At 46.5% G+C, this 21690-nt stretch overlaps 1 non-coding gene and 1 pseudogene across 1 annotated transcript; both read right to left on the bottom strand.

Annotated features, from left to right (window-relative positions):
* Window positions 1-1401: 1401 nt before the first annotated feature.
* Window positions 1402-1675, bottom strand: LOC101149636 (cytochrome c oxidase subunit 6B1-like; annotated as a pseudogene).
* A 19270-nt stretch (window positions 1676-20945) lies between these two features.
* Window positions 20946-21050, bottom strand: LOC115935451 (U6 spliceosomal RNA). Its single transcript, XR_004071080.1, has one exon. It is a non-coding gene; the product is annotated as a U6 spliceosomal RNA (small nuclear RNA).
* Window positions 21051-21690: the final 640 nt, after the last annotated feature.

Below are 21690 nucleotides of genomic sequence, written 5' to 3'. Positions count from 1 at the left end.
CCGTGTTGGCTAGGATGGTCTGGATCTCCTGACCTCGTAATCCACCCACCTCAGCCTCCCAAAGTGCTGGGATTACAGGCGTGAGCTACCGCGCCCAGCCGCCCACTGTTACACTTCTTTAGCCCTAAAGTGAGTGCCTTGGTCAGAGGCAATGCTGTGTGGAATACCATGCATTCCATGAGTCCACAGATGGTAGTCTTGGCAGAAGCATTGCATGCAGGATAGGCAAACCCATAACCAGAGTAAATGTTTATTCCAGTGAGGACAAACCTCTACTGTTTTCATGATGGAAGAGGTCCAATATAATCTTCCTGCCACCAGGGAGCTGGGTGATGGAATGGTGCCATATCGAGGGCTCAGTGTTGCTCTCCACTGCTGGCAAATTGGGCACTCAGCAGTGGCCGGAGCCAGGTCCACCTTGGTGAGTGGAAGTCCATCTTGCTGAGCCCACACGTAACCTCCATCCCTGCCACCATGGCCACTTTGTTCATGGGCTCATTGGGCGATGATGGGTGGCTGGGGAAAGAGGCTGAGTGGTGTCCACAGAACGGGTCATCCTATCCACTTGATTATTAAAATCCTCCTCTGCTGAGGTCACTTAGCAGAGCACTCACATGGAATACAAATATCTTCACAGTTCTTGACCACTCAGAGAGGCTCCATCCACATACCTCTTCCCCAGATTTCTTTTTTTCTTTCCTTTTTTTTTGAGACAGATTCTCACTCTCGCTCAGGCTGGAGTGCAATGGCGCAATCTTGGCACACTGCAACCTCTGCCTCCCAGGTTCAAGTGATTCTCCTGCCTCCGCCTCCTGAGTAGCTGGGTTTGCAGGTGCCCACCACCACACCTGGCTCTAATTTTTGTATTTTTAGTAGAAATGAGGTTTTACCATGTTGGCCAGGCTGGTCTTGAACTTCTGACCTCAGGTGATCCTCCCGCTTCAGCCTCCCAAAGTGCTGGGATTACAGATGTGAGCACCATGCCCAGCCCATTTTCCTGACCCTTTCTGTTTGCATTGGACCTTAACTGTTATTTTTCTGCTTATATAAATTAAATAGGAATGCAGTAGGCTGCCTATCAATTTCACTTCTAGGAACACTGATTAATTAGCTAATGCCAGAGTTCTACACGAGTCAGACTATTCTGATTGCCACTTTGCCTCTGCTGTCTGTTAGGGTAGCTATGCCCACCTTGCCTTTGACAATTGAGTGCTGCCACTTGGTCTCTGCCAACTTGGGATCCAGTTATTCCCAATGTATTTAAATTTTTTTTTCCCATGAGTTTTTATTAGCAGTGAAGTCATGATTTCAGATCCCGGGGTGGGGATCACTGGGTACTAGGTCCCCCTTCACCACCCTGGGAGAAGGACAGAGGACAGAGGAGAGGGAGGTGCAGCCAGTTCAGATCTTCCCGGGAAATGTGCCTTCAGCCCAGCGCTTGTCCCAGGCTGTGACCCAGGATGTGGGGCAGAGGGACTTGTACACATGCTGGTACCATTCGCACACAGAGATATCACCTCCTTTAGTGGTCACTGCCTTCTGACAGCAGTGGAAGTCCAGGTAGTTCTGCTAGCAGTTCCTGGTCTGGTTCTGGTTGGGAAGCAGCTGTCAAAAGGGGCAGTCTTGTAGTTCTTGATTTCGGTCTCGATGTCTTCTTCCGCCATGGTGCTGAATCCCAAAGGCAGCCTAGATGCAACTTCTGTATTTAAATTTTGTAGTTGAGTGACTGAGGTTCCCACTGTTGGATCGGACATACAGAGAAGAGCAATTACAGGGCTCTTCAAAGATGCAGGTGCTGCCCTCACAAATCTATTTTGCAAAGCACTGGTCAAGGGTATATCTTCTGGACCTTTCCAGCTGGGATGAGTAGGTCTAAAGTGAGTAATGCATTCCACCATCCCAATCTCCCTAAGCCTTCAGATCCCTTGCTCTACATTAAACCAAGGGAGATCAGGCATTTACAGCTCGCTCACAGTGGGCCATCTTCTGATCCATATTTCAGCTGACTAAGCAAATAAACTATTAGAACCTTTTTTTTAACTCCCTGAGCTGCAACATTAAATGCAGAGTCCCTAATTAGTAGGCCCAAATCAATAAATTCAGCCTGATCCAACCCTGTGTTTCTTCCATCTATTTATTTATTTATTTATTTGAGACAAAGTCTCACTCTGTTGCCCAGGCTGGAGTGCAGTGGCATGATCTCGGACTCACTGCAACCTCTGCCTCCCGGGTTCAAGCAATTCTCCCTGTCTCAGCCTCTCAAGTAGCTGGGATTACAGGAGCCCGCCACCACGCCCAGCTAAGTTTTGCATTTTTTTTCGTAGAGACAGGGTTTCACCATGTTGACCAGGGTGGTCTTGAACTCCTGACCTCAGGTGATCCGCCCACCCTGGCGTCCCAAAGTGCTGGGATTACAGGCATGAGCCACTGTGCCCGACCTGTTCCTTCCACCATTATCCCACACCCTTAATATCCATTCCCATGCCTGTTCTCCAGATTTCTGTTTATATAAATTAGAAAACTCAAGCAGTTCTTTTCGAGTGTAACACATGTCCTAATGGGTCACACTCTCAGCCTCACCTCTAGGGGCGCACCGGGACTTTAGTTATAGGTCTAGAAGCAAACACGGGTGTTGGGGTGGTTTTTGAGGAGAATCAACATTATCTTGCCTGGCAACTGCCTCAGGGGAGGCCATCACTGTTGTCTCAGGCAGCACAGGTTGTATCTCCTCAGACAAAGGTGGAAAGGCTGATGGCAGCATAGTCGGGGAGGGATATTGCCACTACTGGAGATGGGGAAGCTGTTCCTTCTGGCAAAAAAGGTTCATCAGAGTTTACAAACTCAGTGCCCCCAGCTTCATCAGGGTCCTCCCACACGTCTCCATCCCAAGTTGCAGAGTCCCATTCTTTTCCGATCAATGCCCTCTCTTTAATAGTAGACACCTGGCTGGGCGCGGTGGCTCACGCCTGTAATCCCAGCACTTTGGGAGGCCAAAGTAGGCAGATCACGAGGTCAGGAGATCGTGACCATCCTGGCTAACATGGTGAAACCCCGCCTCTACTAAAAATACAAAACAAAACAAAACAAAAATTAGCCAGGCGTGGTGGCTGGCGCCTGTAGCTGGCGGGTGCCTGTAGTCCCAGCTACATGGGAGGCTCAGGCAGGAGAATGGTGTGAACCCGGGAGGCGGAGCTTGCAGTGAGCCCAGATCGGGCCACTGCACTCCAGCCTGGGAAACAGTGTGAGACTCCATCTCAAAAAACAAACAAACAAACAAAAAAAACAGTAGACACCTGGTGAGGCTGTGCATGCACCTGTCACTGCAGGTCAGCCACTCCATGATAAGAGCTTGTGTCAGTTTTTCCACAATTTCAGCTCTTTCTCTACAGGAGATGAGACTCTCAGGGCAATCTTAGCAGATTTGAGGCTCAGTATCTGCTTCTGAAGCTGGGAAATAGAATCCCCGAGTTCATTATTTTATTTCATCGCTCTGTCCACTGAATTTAGAAGCAACCAACCAGCTTCATTTTGTTCCTTGGTTCTCCACATATGGTGAAAAGTATTAGGTACAGAGTCACTAAACTCCTTGCCTCTCACAAGCAATGAATCAGGAGTGTCAAATGCATTTATTTTGCATAACTCTCTAAACAGTTCATGCTAAGGACTATCAGTGTTCTCCAAACTATTAGAAGTATAGTCCTTAGCATTTCTAATCATATTAAGCAGCTGACTCCAGAAACCCCAAAACCAACAAAAGAACTCCATCCTTAATATTCTGTTCCTCTAGAATCACTCCTGGTACTAAATCTGTATTAGTCAGGGTTCTCTAGAGGGACAGAACTAATGGAATATATATATATATATATATATGTATGTTTATATATATATGAGTTTATTAAGTATTAACTCACACGATCACAAGATCCTGCAATAGGCCATCTGCAGGCTGAGGAGCAAGGAAAGAGTTCCAATACTGAAGAACTTGGAGTCCGAGTTTCAAGGGCAGGAAGCACCCAGCATTGGAGAAAGATGTAAGCTGGGAGGCTAGGCCAGTCTCTTCCCATTTTTTGCCTGCTTATATTCTAGCCATGCTGGCAGCTAATTAGATTGTGCCCACCCAGATTGACGGTGGGTCTGCCTTCCCCAGCCTACTGACTCAAATGTTAGTGTCGTTTGGCAACACCCTCACAGACACATCCAAGATCAATACTTTGTATCTTTCAATCCAATCAAGTTGACACTCGGTATTAACCATCGCATCAGCTATCGTTAATGTTAGTGTATTTTATGTGTGGCCCAAGACAATTCTTTCCATGTGGCCCAGGGAAGCCAAAAGATCGGACACCCCTAGAGTAGAGGATTGTTGCAAAGAAGTCAAGGATGTGAATACTTGTGGTGAGTGTGGCTACGCGCCTAACCAGTGAGGCAATCAGTGAGGTAAGTCCCAGTCAGACAGTCCTCATGCAGGAATAGAGCACGGGAAGAGACCTTTGTAAGTGGTGATGAGAGGTGTTATTGGTTGGCCAGGCACAGTAGCTCATGTTTGTAATCCCAGTGCTTTAGTAGGCCAAGGTAGGAGGATACCTTGAGCCCAGGAATTCGAGGCTGCAGTGAGCTATAATTGTGCCCTACACTCCAGTCTTGATGACAGAGTGACACCCTGTCTCTAAAAAAAAGAAAAAATGAGAGAGGCCAGGCGCGGTGGCTCATGCCAGTAATCCCAGCACTTTGGGAGGCCGAGGCAGGCAGATCACGAGGTCAAGAGACCGAGACCATCCTGGCCAACATGGTGAAACCCTGTCTCTACTAAAATACAAAAAAAATTAGTTGGGCGTGGTGGCGTGCGCCTGTAATCCCAGCTACTCAGGAGGCTGAGGCAGGAGAATCGTTTGAACCCGGGAGGGGGATGTTGCTGTGAGTCAAGATCGCGCCACTGCCCTCCAGCCTGGGCAACAAGAGCGAAACTCCATCTCAAAAAAAAAAAAAAAAGAGAATGACAGAGATACAGAGAGAGATGTCATCACTGGCAATTGGTGAGATTCTAGGGTTCATAGGGAGTAGAAACCAATTGCATTAAGTATGGGAGATGAGGCAGTGGGGGAAGCCCAGCCTGCTATGTGGGCGACTATTCTTTCAGGTTTTTTTTCTTTTCTTTTTTTTTTTTTTTTGAGATGGAGTCTCGCTCTGTTGCCCTGGCTGGAGTGCAGTGGCACAATCTCGGCTCACTGCAACCTCCAACTCCCAGATTCAAGTAATTCTCCCACCTCAGCCTCCTGAGTAGCTGGGACTACAGGCGTGCTCCACCATGCCCTGCTAATTTTTGTATTTTTAGTAGAGACGGGGTTTCACCATGTTGGCCAGCCTGGTCTTGAACTCATGACCTCAAGTGATCCACCTGCTTCAGCCTCCCACAGTGCAGGGGTTACAGGTATGACCCACCATTACCTGGCCTTCTTTCAGGTTTGAGGGTTAAAGGAGGAAAAAAATCTTATAAAGAAGAAAGCTTACAAAGTGAAACAAGAATCCAAAGTAAGATTTTTTTTTTTTTTTTTTTTTGAGACGGAGTTTCGCTCTTGTTGCCCAGGCTGGAGTGCAATGGTGCAATCTCGGCTCACTGAAACCTCTGCCTCCCAGGTTCAAGCAATTCTCCTGCCTCAGCCTCCCGAGTAGCTGGGATTCCAGGTACCTGCCACCATGCCCAGCTAATTTTTTTTTTTTTTGTATTTTTAGTAGAGATGTGGTTTCACCATGTTGGCCAGGCTGGTCTTGAACTCCTGACGTCAGGTAATCCACCCACCTCGGCCTCCCAAAGTGCCAGGATTACAGGTGTGAGCCACCGCACCCAGCCCCAAAGTAAGGATTTTTAAGAATGAAGATGCAGCCGGGCACAGTGGCTCACGCCTGTAATCCCAGCACTTTGGGAGTCCCAGGCAGGTGGATTACCTGACATGAGGAGTTCAAGACCATCCTGGCGAACATGGTGAAACCCTGTCTCTACTAAAGATACAAAAATTAGCTGGGCATGGTGGCGCATGCTTGTAGTCCCAGCTACTCGGTAGGCTGAGGCAGGAGAATTGCTTGAACCTGGGAGGCAGAGGTTGCAGTGAGCCAAGATTGCGTCACTGCACTCCAGCCTGGGCGACAGAGCAAGACTCCTTCTCAAAAAAAAAAAAAAAAAAAAAAAAAAGAGGACATAATTTGTGAAGCAAACGGGGGATGGGGTCCAGGGGATGGGACTAAGGGCTCTTTTTGAAAAGGAATAAGGACCTGACCTTCCTTTGGAGCTAAGTATTGACAAACTACCTATTACCTATTGTTGCATAAAACATTACCCCAATACTTAGTGGGTTAAAGCAGCAAGCATTTATGATCTCACAGCTTCTGTTGTACAGGAATGCAGGCACAGCTTAACCAAGTACCTCTGGCTTAAAGCTTCTCATGAGGTTCGAGAAGCTGTTAACTGGAGCTGCAGTCTCATCTGAACGTTTGACTGAAGGAAGGCTCCACTGCCATGCTCTCTCCTGTGGTTGGTGGCAGGCCTCAGTCCCTCCCACATGGGCCTCTCCATGGAGCTGCTTCACAACATGGCCGCTGGCTTCCACCATGGAGACAGAGACACAGAGAGATAGAGAGCAAGTGCTGGAAAGAACAAGAGAGCTCACTCACTATGGAAGCCATCTTATTTTAAAAACTTAATCTCAAAAGTGATAGCTCATAATTTCCTTGGTATCCTGTGTGTGAGAAGGGAGGCAGTAAGTCCATTCCATGCTCAGTTAGATGGAGGGGCCTGCAGAAAGATGAGCAGATCAGGAGAGCAGGGGTTGCTGGGCACCATCTTGGAGGCTGCCCACCACCACTGGTGCAGAAGGCAGAGAAGTTTATGTCCCTTTTGCCTCTGAAAATGAAATATCTGCTGTGGATGAAGATGATAAACAATGGAAGTAGGGAACTTAAGTAATATGGTAAAGCTTTTGTATAGACACTGAAAAAAGTGGGAAAGGAAGCTGTCCAAAGCAGCATCTGGATATGAAAAAGTAATGAAACAGAAATACAATCAAACTTCTGGAGGCCATGGCCTGGTTAGGACGGGGACAGACCTTAGTGAGAGGTGCTTACTGTAAGTTGCTTTCTTGAATCAAGTTCCCTCCTAACTTTAGTCATCAGAATCTCACTTTGCTCTATCAGGTATGGGAAACTCTGGGAAACTTCAAAATATTTCTATTCCTTTTTTTTTTTTTTTTGAGATGGAGTCTTGCTTTGTCGCCCAGGCTGGAGTGCAGTGGCGCGATCTCAGCTCACTGCAAGCTCCGCCTCCCGAGTTCACGCCATTCTCCTGCCTCAGCCTCCTGAGTAGCTGGGACTACAGGCGCCTGCCACCACGCTCGGCTAATTTTTTGTATTTTTAGTAGAGATGGGGTTTCACCGTGTTAGCCAGGATGGTCTCGATCTCCTGACCTCGTGATCCACCTGCCTTGGCCTCCCAAAGTGCTGGGATTACAGGTGTGAGCCACTGTGCCTGGCCAATATCTCTATTCTTTCTCTTCACCTTTTTGAATATCACTGACCTACCCATTCGATGACTTTTAAACTGACACATCTTTCATTTTAAAGTCACTTTTGCATTGAAGATTCAGCAGTGACTCAATGAGACATCCACATAGTGGTGAAAGAAAGTAACTGTACAGAAAATTATCCCCTTCTGCCATTCCCTTTGAGTTTTCATGCAGGGAGAAGAGAAAACTACCTGTAATTTTACTATTTGAAAATTACAGGCCGGGCGCAGTGGCTCTCACCTGTAATCCCAGCACTTTGGGAGGCCGAGGCGGGTAGATCACCCGAGGTCAGAAGTTCGAGACCAGCCTGACCAACATGGAGAAACCCCATCTCTACTAAAAATACAAAATTAGTCAGGCGTGGTGACACATGCCTGTAATCCCAGCTACTCGGGAGGTTGAGGCAGGAGAATCATTTGAACCCGGGAGGCGGAGGTTGCGGTGAGCCGAGATTGTGCCATTGCACTCCAGCCTGGGCAACAAGAGCAAAACTCTGTCTCAAAAAAAAAAAAAAAAAAAATTAGGCCAGGTGCTGTGGCTCATGCCTGTAATCCCAGCACTTTGGGAGGCCGAGGCAGGTGGATCCCCTGAGGTCAGGAGTTCCAGGCCAGCTTAGCCAACATGGCAAAACCCGATCTCTACTAAAAATACAAAAAAATTAGCCAGATGTGGTGGCACATGCCTGTAGTCCCAGTTACTCGGGAGGCTGAGGCAGGAGAATAATTGCTTGAACTCAGGAGGCAGAGGTTGCAGTGAGCTGAGATCACGCCACTGCACTCCAGCCTGGGTGACAGAGCCAGACTCTGTCTCAATAAAAAAAAAAAGAAAAGAAAATTACATTAGAACTGCCTTATTCAGTAAGAATGACTGATGGGGGGAAAACAGCCTCTTTCCTACTGGATAGAAAAGAGGAAGGATATAGCTGTACGAACTGCTGACCCAACACCATGAAACCATGGAAGCAGAAGTGAGACAGGGAAACCTCCTCCTGTTAACATTATTGGAGCCCTGGATTAAGCTATGCCTGAAGTTATGCTACGCCAGGATGCCAGTTATAAAAACTAATACAATTCCCTTCTTGTTTAAGACACTTTAGAGTTGAATTTTCTCTTACAAAATAAAGAGTCGTAACTGACATAGAAATTGTTAACTAAATGGGGGGTTGCAAGTAACAGATCCTAAACTATGGAATTGGCCACAAAGAGTGGGATGGAGGGAAGTGAGGACTGTCCTGGTTCAGGAAGTTGACAGTCTTTGTTGGGTGGGAGCTATCACCCGCTGTTTCTCGGGACCTGACCATGTACATACTAATATGAAGCACTAGGGACTTGGTAGGAAAAAAGTTCAGGCATTAACAGCTTGCTTGTTTCAGCCCTCAGCAAATATCTAGAAAAAAGAAACAGCCTTATCCTGAAACTGGTCAGTTTGTAAACAAAGAAAGGAGAAATATGGCTTTGCTAAGAGACCCCCTTTCTAAACCTAAGGAATTTCTTCACATTTAATTTCCATTTAAATTTCTTCAGGTAAAATTTAAATTAATGATTTTATTAAGAATTATGGCCAGGAGGCCGGGCGCGGTGGCTCCTGCCTGTAATCCCACCACTTTGGGAGGCCAAGGCGGGCAGATGACGAAGTCAGGAGTTCGAGACCAGCTTGACCAACGTGGTGAAACCCCGTCTCTACTAAAAATACAAAAAATTAGCCGGGTGTGGTGGCGGGCGCCTGTAGTCCCAGCTACTTGGGAGGCTGAGGCAGGAGAATGGCATGAACCCAGGAGGCAGAGCTTGCAGTGAGCTGAGATCGCGCTACTGCACTCCAGCCTGGGCGACAGAGCAAGACTCCGTCTCAAAAAAAAAAAAAAAAGAATTATGGCCAGGAGCTGTGACTCATGACTGTAATCCCAGCGCTTTGGGAGTTTGAGGTGGGAGGACCACTTGAGGTCAGGAGTTCGAGACCAACCTGGGCAACATAGTGAGACCACCACCCCCATATCTATTAAAAAAAAAAAAAAGAATAGTATGAAGAGCATGATTGCACTTAGTAAAATAATTCCCATCCGTATTTTTTAAATTTTTTTTATTTTTTTATTTTTTCCTGAGTTGGAGTTTAGCTCTTATTGCCTAGGCTGGAGTACAGTGGCACAGTCTCGGCTCACTGCAACCTCCACCTTCTGGTTTCAAGCAATTCTCCTGCCTCAGCTTCCTGAGTAGCTGGGATTACAGGCCCCCGCCACCACGCCCAGCTAATTTTTGTATTTTTAGTAGAGACGGGGTTTCACCATGTTGGCCAGGCTAGTCTCGAACTCCTGACCTCGTGATCTGCCCACCTTGGCCTCCCAAGCCCATCCATCTTTATCCTGTCCTCTCAATTCTTGGAAGTACAATGCAGAGAACTTTTATTCTCAGCCATTTGAGAGTAAATTGCCTGAGGCTCCATTACCCTCCAAACAAGGACATTCTCCTACATAACCACAATGGCACCATCAAAATCAGGAAACTGGAGTGATACCATCAAAATGATACCATAACCATGAAAACCAGGAAACTGGAATGAAACTGCCAATCCTTAGGGCCCCTTCAAGTTTTGACAATCGTTCTAATAATGTCCTTTTCGCAAAAGGAGCCAGTTTAGAGTCGCCTGCTGTATTCAGCTGTCCTGTCTCTCTAGTCTCTTTCAGTCTAGAACAGTCTCAGTCTGTCCTTGACTTCCGTGGCCTTGCTGCTCTTCAGGACTACAGAAAAGTTATTTTGTCGAATGCCCCTTAATTTGGGTGTGTCCGCTTGTCTATCTTCCTGAGAAAGTTCAGGGTCATTTCTTCAAGAGCATGTCCAGAAGCGATTCTGTGTTCTGTTGCAACTCAGCAGGTGGCACAGGATTCCAATTTGTTTCATTACTGGTGATGTTCACTTTCATCACTTAAGTTAGTGTCTGCCAGATTCTTCCACTATAAATAAGGAAGTTGCTTCCCCCGCTTTTTATTTTTTTATTTTTTATTTTTTGAGATGGAGTCTCACTTTGTCGCCCAGGCTGGAGTGCAGTGGCACGATCTCGGCTCACTGCAAGCTCCGCCTCCCAGGTTCACGCCAGTCTCCTGCCTCAGCCTCCCAAGTAGCTGGGACTACAGGCGCCCGCCACCACGCCCGGCTAATTTTTTGTATTTTTAGTAGAGACGGGGTTTCACTGTGTTAGCCAGGACAGTCTCGATCTCCTGACCTTGTGATCCGCCCACCTCGGCCTCCCAAAGTGCTGGGATTACAGGCGTGAGCCACCGCGCCCGGCCCCTTTTCCCCCGTCTTGATAACTTTCAAGTATTTTTGTGATTTTTGTGGGGGTAATTTGAAATCATGTGAATATCCCATTCCTCATCGAGTTTTTCATTTATTCCTCTGCAGATTTTATACCTCTATGACTCATCATTTCCTGTAGTCCTGTTTTATCCCATGCATTGTAATCCTTCTGTCTCATTATTTTGATGCTCTGTCTCAGATTTGGCCAGTGGGAGCCCTGTGCACAGACATCTGTGCCTTTTGCATGTCCCTGGCATTCTTTGGGCAACTTCCTTGCTCTCTCTGGCACAAAAAGATGTTCTGGGTTCATTTATATTTTCCCTGTCCTGATACTGGAATCAACCATTTCTCAAAGGAGCCCTTGCTCCTTTTAATGGAGAATGGTTAGAAGCCAAGAACTGGACACGGGATGTGCTCCTGGCTATTTAAGTGTGGCCATGTCCAGGTCCTCTCAGTGGGCAGAGCTAGGATGTGCATACATGGAACACACATGCAAACACAGAACACACATGCGAACACAGAACACAGTGCACATATGGAGCACATGCGAACACAGAACACACGTACACACATGAAGCACATGTGAACACAGAACACCCGTGCGTACATGGATCACACATGTGAACATAGAACACACGTGCATACATGGAACACATGCATACCTGGAGCACAGAGACATCTTTACACATACACTTATTTCCATATCTTTAAACATTTTACTGCTTTTTTGAGGTCTCACTGAAAAATAAAAATTGCATATATTTAATGTGTACAATGTGATGATTTGATATTCACGTACACTGTGAAATGATGACCATGACCAAGCTATAACATATCTTCCACCTTCCCTAGTTACCATTTGTGTGGTGAGAACACTTGAGACCTACTCTCTGCACGTTTCAGGTATACAACACGATATTGTTAACTGTAGTCACCATGCTGTACTTCCAAATCTTTTTTTTTTTTTTTCGAGAGAGAGTCTCGCTCTGTCGCCCAGGCTGGAGTGCAGTGGTGCTATCTCAGCTCACTGCAAGCTCCGCCTCCCGGGTTCACGCCATTCTCCTGCCTCAGCCTCAGCTGAGGACTACAGGCGCCCACCATCACGCCCAGCTAATTTTTTTGTATTTTTAGTAGAGAGGGGGTTTCACCACGTTAGCCAGGATGGTCTCAATCTCCTGACCTCGTGATCCGCCCACCTCGGCCTCCCAAAGTGCTGGGAATAATTATAGGCATGAGCCACCGTGCCTGGCCAATTTTTTAATTATTTATTCATTTTTTGAGACAGAGTCTTGCTCTTCACTCAGGCTACAGTGCAATGGTGTGCTCTCGGCTCACTGCAACCTCCGCCTTCTGGGTTCAAGGAATTCTCATGCCTCGGCCTCCCGAGTAGCTGGTATTACAGGCATGCACCACCATGGCCGGCTAATTTTTGTATTTTTAGTAGAGACAGGATCCCACTGTATTGCCCAAGCTGGTCTCAAACTCCTGGCCTCAAGTGATCTGCCCGCCTCAGCCTCCCAAAGTGCTGGGATTACAGGCATGAGCCACCACACCTGGCCTCTAAATCTATTTTTTAAAATGACTTTAGGTGGTGTGTGGCTCAGGCCTGTAATCCCAGCACTGTGGGAGGCTGAGGTGGGAGGATCGCTTGAGCCTGGAAGCTGGAGACCAGCCTGGGCAACATCGTGCCTGGTCAGAAATGTGTTTTTGGTTAAAACAGTTCATGTGTGATTTTGACAGAAGGCAGATCCAAGTCCTTGTAAGGAGGGAACTGAGACTAATATCTGCAGCCCTCCAGTCCCAGACTCCCCATTCCACACTCCAGGGCTCCCACTGTCTTCTGGCATTTGCTTCCTAAACTACAACCCAGTCAGCTCCACTGCTTACTTCTTGGACATTGTTGTCCAGCCCCTTGGAAAACAGTTGGAACAGCCGTTGGGCTCTGAGCAGCAAGGCCCTTTTATTTCGGTTAGATGCTGGTGAGAGCTGCTACCTGCAGCATTCCTGACAACATTTATCCTGGAGCCATCCCTTCCCTCCCCTCCCTTTCCCTCCCCTCCCCTTCCCTCTTCCTCCTCTCCCCCCTCCCCCCCGTTCCTTTCTTTCTTTCTCTCTCTCTTGCTCTGTCTCTCTCTCTTTCTTTCTTTCTTTCTTGTCTGTTGCCCAGGCTGGAGGGCAATGGCACGATCTCGGCTCACTGCAACCTCCGCCTCCAGGGTTCAAGCAATTCTCCTGCCTCAGCCTCCTTAGCATCTGGGACTACAGGCACCCATCACCACACCTAATTTTTTTGTATTTTTAGTAGAGATGGGGTTTCGCTATGTTGGTCAGGCTGGTCTTGAATTCCCGACCTCAGGTGATCCTCCCACCTCAGCCTCCCAAATTGCCGGGATTACAGGCGTGAGCCACTGCGCCCGGCCTCCTACAGCAGTATTTCTACTACCACCATACAATATATGCCACGCTGTGCTTTTTAGTTGCATGAAAAGTGTAGCAAAATGGGTACCCCAATTCCAAACAAAGGCTACAGTCCTGGGAGTATGAGTGGCTTTATTTTCTCTTCCTGGCATCACAGGGTCTTCAGGATTTGGGGATTTTGCTTTGATTTTATGTCCCCCAGTATCTTGTGCCTGTAGTAAAATATGGGAATTCTAGCACCCCTGATTGTGCTTTCACACGTAAAGCTCAAGGAAACTAAGCCACCTCATGATGTCCTCTCTGTGCAGACTATGCCATTCTGACACCAGATTTGATATCCCAGATTGAGGGGAAAAGGAGAAAATGGAAAGGGTGGTTCACCTTCATGCCAACGAGCATTTGTATTTGAAGAGCATAAAAGCGTGGCTGTCTGGAGCAAGTTAGACGGGATTAGGGTGCTGACATTTGAAGCTATACAATGGCATGATCCAAATTCCTTTTCTTAGTATTCTTGTCATATTGGCAGGATTCGGGTTTGGGAAATGGAAATGACAACTAGTAGGCCTTGGACCTTCTAGATGGGATAAGAGATGCTGGCTTGTTCATTGGTCAATTTATAGTATACATTATATTATATATTAATATATAGACATACACATGCATGCACACACACACACACACACACATATGAAATTGTGGGTATGTGTGTCTGTGTAAATAAAAGATGTGCAGCCCTGGGTGGATTTAGAGGGACAGTGCAACTCTGATGAGCCCAAGCTGAGTCACAGCTGAAGACTGGGAAGACACACTGGAAATACTCTATTTCTATGTCTGAGATAAAGATTCTAAGGCCCAGAGAAGTTGTCCTCACCCTAGGACTAGAACTCAGATATTTTATTTATTTATTTTTTGAGACAGAGTTTTGCTCTCGTCACCCAGGCTGGAGTGCAATGGCGCGATCTCAGCTCACTGCAACCTCCGCCTCCTGGGTTCAAGCAATTCTCCTGCCTCAGCCTCCCAGGTAGCTGGGATTACAGGAGCACGCCACCACACCCAGCTAATTTTTTATTTTTAATAGAGATGGGTTTTCATCATGTTGGCCAGACTGGTCTCAAACTCCTGACTTCAGGTGATCTACCCACCTTGGCCTCCCAAAGTGCTGGGATTACAGGTGTGAGCCACTGCGCCCAGCCAAACCCAGATATTTTAACTCTGTCTAGTGTTCTTTCTAACTTGACCACACTCCTTCAATTAAATTGGCTCTGAGTCTAGGAAGAAAGAAAAATTGTCACATGGAAGTATTTCTTTCTTAGTTCATGAGTTTTTATTTTTATTATTTATTTATTTAATTTTTGTTTTTTGAGATGCAGTCTCGCTCTGTTGCCCAGGCTGGAGTGCATGTGGCGCGATCTTGGCTCATTGCAACCTCTGACTCCTGGGTTCAAGCAATTCTTCTGCTTCAGCCTCCTGAGTAGCTGGGATTACTACATGCACCACCATGCCCACAAGTGATCTGCCTGCCTCGGCCTCCCAAAGTGCTGGGATTATAGGCATGAGCTACCACGCCCGGCCTGTTTTAAATTTTTTTTATTTCCATGACACAGCCTCAAGAGGTCCTGACATGTGCCCCTGATATATTTTGCTATTCATATTACAAATAAATGTAGTATCTCAAGTTAGTTCCCATTTCTTATCTCATTTCAGCACTTCTCTAGGGACACCTGGGTTCTGTTCTGTGTGTGGTTAAGTCTTAACAGGCCAGGTTTTCCCACGTCCGATTCCTTGCAGTTGAGCTGCAATTGCTGGTGTCCCATCAGCCTCCACCCCAATTCCTCACTCACAGCTGACGGGAGAAATATCTGAAGCTTCCCTGGAAAGGCTGCTTCTCTTTTTCTACTCGTTGCCTTAGCTGTGGCTGTGGAGTCGTTTTCTGTCTGGGCATTCCTTCCCTGACCCGTGAACTCTCCTACCCAGCCTTCCTGAACACTTCTCAGTGCATCGACTCTTTATTTATCTAAATTTTTACAGCAGTGGGTCCTTTCATGTCCTATTCTTGCTTTGTCGTTGTTCTAACAACCCATATGGGGAATGTTTTCTGGGCAACACGGAAATGAATTCAAGAGGAGTCTTTCATGTATATGAAACTGACCCAATAGTTCCACAGACAGTTTTTTTTTTTTTTTTTTGGATAAACATAGAAATTGTCCCTTCAAGTCTTTTTTTTTTTTTTTTTTTTTGAGGCAGAATCTCACTGTGTCACCCAGGCTGGAGTGCAATGGCACGATCTTGGCTCACTGCAACCTCCGCCTCCTCGGTTCAAGCGATTCTCCTGCTCAGCCTCCCAAGTAGCTGGGATTACAAGCACCCACCACCAAGCCTGGCTAATTTTTGTATTTTTAGTAGAGACAGGGTTTCACCAGGCTGGTCTCGAACTCCTGACCTCAGGTGATCCGCCTGTGTCAGCCTCCCAAAGTGCTTGGATTATAGGTGTGAGCCACTGTGCCCGGCTTTGTTTTTATTTTTTAGCAGCCTTCCAAAGGATTAGAAGTGTGAGCTACCTCGCCAGGCCCAGTTGCCAACAATTCTTGGTGTTCTTCCACTTGTAGCTGCATCACTGCAATCCCTGCATATGTCACCACATGGCCATCTTCCCTCTGTATGTCTGTGTCTACTCGTATAAAGATACCACTCAGATTGGGTTAGGGGCCCACTCTACTCCAATACAACCTCATCTTAATTTATTACATCTGCAATGACCCTGTTTCCAAATAAGGTTACAGTCTGAGGTTCTGGGAAGGACATGAATTTTGGGGGACGCTTTAATTCAGATGTAGGAAAATGGCAACAGTATTTCAAAACTCACTCAGGCTGGGCGCAGTGGCTCATGCCTGTAATCCCAGCACTCTGGGAGGCCGAGGCGGGCGGATCACTAGGTCAGGAGACTGAGACCACCCTGGCTAACACAGTGAAACCCCATCTGTATTAAAAATACACACACAAAAATTAGCCAGGCGTGGTGGCAGGTGCCTGTAGTCCCAGCTACTCGGGAGGCTGACGCAGGAGAATGGCGTGAACCTGGGAGGCGGAGCTTGCAGTGAGCCAAGATCATGCCACTGCACTCCAGCCTGGGCGACAGAGTGAGACTCTGTGTCAAAAAAAAAAAACAACACCTCACTCGGTGAATACAATGTTTGCAGGGGAAGAAAAATGTACATTAAATAAAGACCAATTACAATAGCAAATAATGAGGCCAGGCATTACAGTGGCTCATGGCTGTAATCCCAGCACTTTGGAAGGCTGAGGCAGATGGAGCATTTCAGGTCAGGAGTTCGAGACCACCCTGGCCAACATGGTGAAACCCCATCTCCACTAAAAATACAAAAAAAATTAGCTGGTCATGGTGGTGCACCTGTAATCTCAGCTACTTGGGAGGCTGAGGCAGGAGAATCACTTGAACCTGGGAGACGGAGGTTGCAGTGAGCTGAGATCATACCACTGCACTCCAGTCTGGGCAACAGAGTGAGACTGTCTCAAAAAAAGCAAATAATGAAATGCCAAGCATGAAAGAGTTTAATGTGGGCTAGAATAACTGGCTAAGTGTTCAGGAAAAGGTGAAACTTGGGTAGGTCATTGCAGGAAAGTGAGTGCAAGCATTTTGAGGTGGAGCACAGTGAGATTAACACATGGAGGTGAGGATGATCAAGGGCCAAGTGGGTGGACAGGCTGGTGACGAGTGGTCTAGCATGAGAGGCAGAGATACGCTTTTGAAACTGGCCCCATAGTCCCATCACAGTTGTTTTCGGATAAACATAGAAATTGACCCTTTTGCTCTTAAAGCTTGAAACTTGTTTTTGTTTTATCTGAGTTCCTTTCTCAGGAAAAGACCTTCAGGAAGTATCAAAGAACTGAAACTCACCAGATCATCACACCAGATGCCTCCTTCCCCTCCCTAGCTCCTGTTTTCTTACACATTGTTACATTTTTTTCCCTGCTTACACATCCCTTGTTTTAGTCAGAGAGATGGATTTGAGACTGAGCTCCCATCTCCTCAGCTGCAGCACCCAATTAAAGCCTTTTTCCTTGGCAATACTAGTTGTCTCAGTGATTGGCTTTCTGTGCGACAAGCAGCAGGACCTAGACCAAATCTCTGGTGTTTTGATAACACTTTCAGACCAAGTTTGTTTCTTTTTTTGTTTATTTGTTCTTAGATGGAGTCTTGTTCTGTCACCCAAGCTGGACTGCAATGGCACGATCTCGGCTCACTGCAACCTCTGCCTCCTTGGTTCAAGTGATTCTCTTGCCTCAGCCTCCCAAGTAGCTGGGATTACAGGCATGCACCATCACACCTGGCTAATTTTTTGTATTTTTAGTAGGGACAGGGTTTCACCATGTTAGCCAGGCTGGTCTTGAACTCCTGACCTCAAGTGATCTGTCCGCCGCAGCCTCTCAAATTGGTGTGATTATAGGTGAGAGCCACCATGCCTGGCCAAGAACAAGTTTTTAGAAGAAGCAAACTGCACCTCTATTTATGTCTTCCCAAATCAAACTTGGTGTCTTGTCAATTTGGCCAGGCCCAGTGCTAGGAGGATTTCTTCTTAGGGAACACTGTGTTATAGAGCAGGGGTGGTACCAATTTAGGTGAGTATACTTCTTCTTTGTTAATTTTAGATTGAGGGGGTACATGTGCAGGTTTGTCACACGGGTAGATTGCGTGATGCTGAGATTTCGGCTTCTAATGATCCCATCACGCAAGTAGAGAACATAGTACCCAATAAAGTACTTTTTCAACCCTTGGCCCCTTCACTGCCTCCCCCTTTTGGAATCCCCAGTATTTACCATTGCCATTTTTGTGTCCATGTGTACCAAATGTTTACCACTTACAAGTGAGAACATGCAGTATTTGGTTTTCTGTTTCTGCAGAAATTCACTTAGGATATATCGCTCTCCAGCCGTATTCATGGTGCTGCAAAGGACATGATTTTGTTCTTTTTTATGGCTGTACACTTATTTTCTTAGGCTTTTTTTTTTTTTTTTTTGAGACGGAGTTTTGCTCTTGTTGCCCAGGCTGGAGTGCAATGGTGCAGTGTTGGCTCACTGCAACCTCCGCCTCCCGGGTTCAAACAATTCTCCTGCTTCAGCCTCCTGAGTAGCTGGGATTACAGGCGTACGCCACTACGCCTGGCTAATTTTTTTGTATTATTAGTAGAGACAGGATTTCACCATGGTGGCCTTGCTGACCTCAGGTGATCTGCCTGCCTCAGCCTCCAAAAGTGCTGGGATTACAGGTGTGAGCCACTGCGCCTGGCCATTTTCTTAGTTTTATCCATGAACTTTTCTATTTCAAATAGGTTGGGAATTAATATCTATGGAAGAGGATTCAACTATTCAGGCTTTCAAAATTGCCCCAGTATCCTGGCAAAAATTCTAACGTACACTTAGAGGCATAGAGACAGGTTGTGTTTTTGTTTTGTTTTATTTTTGTTCTTAAACATTTGGGGTATCTAAGGCTGATTTCTGAGAAGTAAAAACATTTGGTAATGTGTTGAAGTATGTCACATCATAAAAGAAGAGCCTGCAATGCATTATATTGGTTTTGTTTCTGCCTTCATTTTCCAGGGAGTAAATAAACCAAGACTTTTATACACATTACTAAATTTTTAATTATACCTTGGGAAAGAATAACCTTTGAGAGGACATGGTTATCTCCCCTTGTCTAAGACTAAAAGACATTGGTTTAGTCACTGATTTCATGAGATTTCTAAAGACTCTTTAAATTAAAAAAAATATGTAAGACACAGGGAATTTTTAAGATACTGTATTTTATGAGGTTGGGTGCAGTGGCTCATGCCTGTAATCCCAGCACTTTGGGATGCTGAGGTGGGTGGATCACCTAAGGTCAGGAGTTGGAGACCAGCTTGGCCAATGTGGTGAAACGTCATCTTTACTAAAAATATAAAAATTAGCCAGGTGTGGTGGCGTGCACCTGTAATCCCAGCTACTTGGGAGGCTGAGGCAGGAGAATCACTTGAACCCAGGAGGCAGAGGTTGCAGTGAGCCAAGATCATGCCACTGCACTCCAGCCTGGGTGACAGAGTGAGATTCTGTCTCAAAAATAAACAAATTAATAAAAATAATAAAATTAAAATATTGTATTTTAGGCCAAGCACAGTGGCTAATGCCTGTAATTCCAGTACTTTGGGAGGCCAAGGCAGGTGGATCACTTGAGGTCAGGAGCTCAAGATCAGCCTGGCCGACATGGTAAAATCCTATCTCTACTAAAAATATAAAAAATGGTTAGGCGTGGTGGCTTATGCCTGTAATCCCAGTACTTTGAGAGGCCGAGGCAGGTGGATCAGGAGGTCAGGCGCAGGCGTTCAAGACCAGCCTGGCCAACATAATGAAACCTCGTCTCTACTAAAAATACAAAAAATTAGCCAGGCGTGGTTGCCTGTGCCTGTAGTCCTAGCTACTCGGGAGGCTGAGGCAGGAGAATCACTTGAACCTGGGAGGCAGAGGCTGCAGTGAGCCGAGATCACGCCACTGCATTCCAGCCCGAGTGACAGTGTGAGACTCCGTCTCAAAAAAAAAAGAAAATTACCTGGGTGTGGTGGTGCATGCCTGTGGTCCCAGCTACTCGAGAGGCTGAGGCATGAAAATTGCTTGAACCTGGAAGGGAGAGGTTGCAGTGAGCTGAGATAGTGCCACTGCACTTCAGCCTGGGAGACAGAGTGAGACTCTGTCTCAAAAAAAAGATATTTTTTTACTTTAGTTTATTTTGGCCTGAGCCACATACATAATTTCCTGGATTTCTTTCTTTTTCTTTTTTCTTTTTTCCTTTTTTTGAGACGGGGTCTCACTCTGTCTCCAGGCTGGAGTGCAGTGGTGCGACCTTGACTCCCTGCAACCTCTTCCTCCCGGGTTCAAGCGACTCTCCTGCCTCAGCCTCCCAAGTAGCTGGGACTACAGGCACCCGCCACCACTCCCAGCTAATTTTTGTATTTTTAGTAGAGATGGAGTTTCACCATGTTGGCCAGGATGGTCTCGATCTCTTGACCTCGTGATCTGCCCGCCTCGGCCTCCCAGAGTGCTGGGATTACTGGCGTGAGCCACCGCGCCTGGCCAATTCTCTGGATTTCTAAATAAAACTATAATGTCCTAAACTAGGACACAATGTGTCACGTATTGTCTAATCTTATACTAGACAAGTTCGAACTCTGATATGATTCCTTTTCCTGTCCTCATTGCATAGTTTTTCTCCTGAATTTAGCAGTATATAGAAGTCTGATTTGTGGGAGGACAACAGCCTTTTCTTCTGGGTGCAGTGGCTCACGCCTGTAATCCCAGCACTTTGGGAGGCCGAGGCGGGCAGATCACCTGAGGTCTGGAGTTCAAGACCAGCCTGGTCAACATGGTAAAACCCCATCTCTACTAAAAATACAGAAATTGGCTGGGCATGGTGGCACATGCCTGTAATCCCAGCTACTCGGGAGTCTGAGGCAGGAGAATCACTTGAACCTGAGAGGCGGAGGTTTCAGTGAGCTGAGATTATGCCACTGCACTCCAGCCTGGACGACAGAGTGATACACCGTCTCAAAAAAAAAAAAAAAAGAATATGTATCTTTCTATAAGGCTTCTTGCACAATAGCAATGAAGTCAGCTTTGATGAGAATTTATGATTTGTTTATATTAAAACATGAAACACTTCCCAAATTTGTGTCATCGTTGCCCAGGAGCCATGCTAATCTCTGTATCATTCCAATTATTTATTTATTTTTAGTATATTGCTGCCAAAGACAGCACGTGATGACAATTTAATGTAATTCACCTAAATACTTCTGTAGTTTTAAAAAGGGCACCGTAAAATTATTCAATATTAAAATATCAAGGAATATCAAACTTTTCTTTTTTTTTTTTTTTTTGAGGCGGAGTCTCGCTCTGTGTCTCAGGCTGGAGTGCAGTGGCGCCATCTGGGCTCACTGCAAACTCCGCCTCCCAGGTTCACGCCATTCTCCTGCCTCAGCTTCCCGAGTAGCTGGGACTACAGGCGCCCGCCACCTCGCCCAGCTAATTTTTTTGTATTTTTAGTAGAGACAGGGTTTCACCGTGTTAGCCAGGATGGTCTCAATCTCCTGACCTCGTGATCCACCCGCCTTGGCCTCCCAAAGTGCTGGGATTACAGGCGTGAGCCACTGCGCCTGGCCTAGGCTACCTACTTTTCTTTACCCCCAACTATAATCACCATCTGTCATCAAGATTACTGTGAGAACAGGCCAGGCGCGGTGGCTCACACCTCTAATCCCAGCACTTTGGGAGCCCGAGGCGGGTGGATCACCTGAGGTCAGGAATTTGAGACCAGCCTGGCCAACATGGTAAAACCCCATCTCTACTAAAAATATAAAAAAATTAACTGAGTGTGGTGGTGGGCGCCTGTA

Source organism: Gorilla gorilla, chromosome 6, assembly GCF_029281585.2.
Source record: "Gorilla gorilla gorilla isolate KB3781 chromosome 6, NHGRI_mGorGor1-v2.1_pri, whole genome shotgun sequence".
Lineage (NCBI taxonomy): Eukaryota > Metazoa > Chordata > Mammalia > Primates > Hominidae > Gorilla > Gorilla gorilla.
The sequence above is the reverse complement of the archived record's forward strand: the minus strand, read 5'-3'. Positions and strand labels throughout refer to the sequence as shown.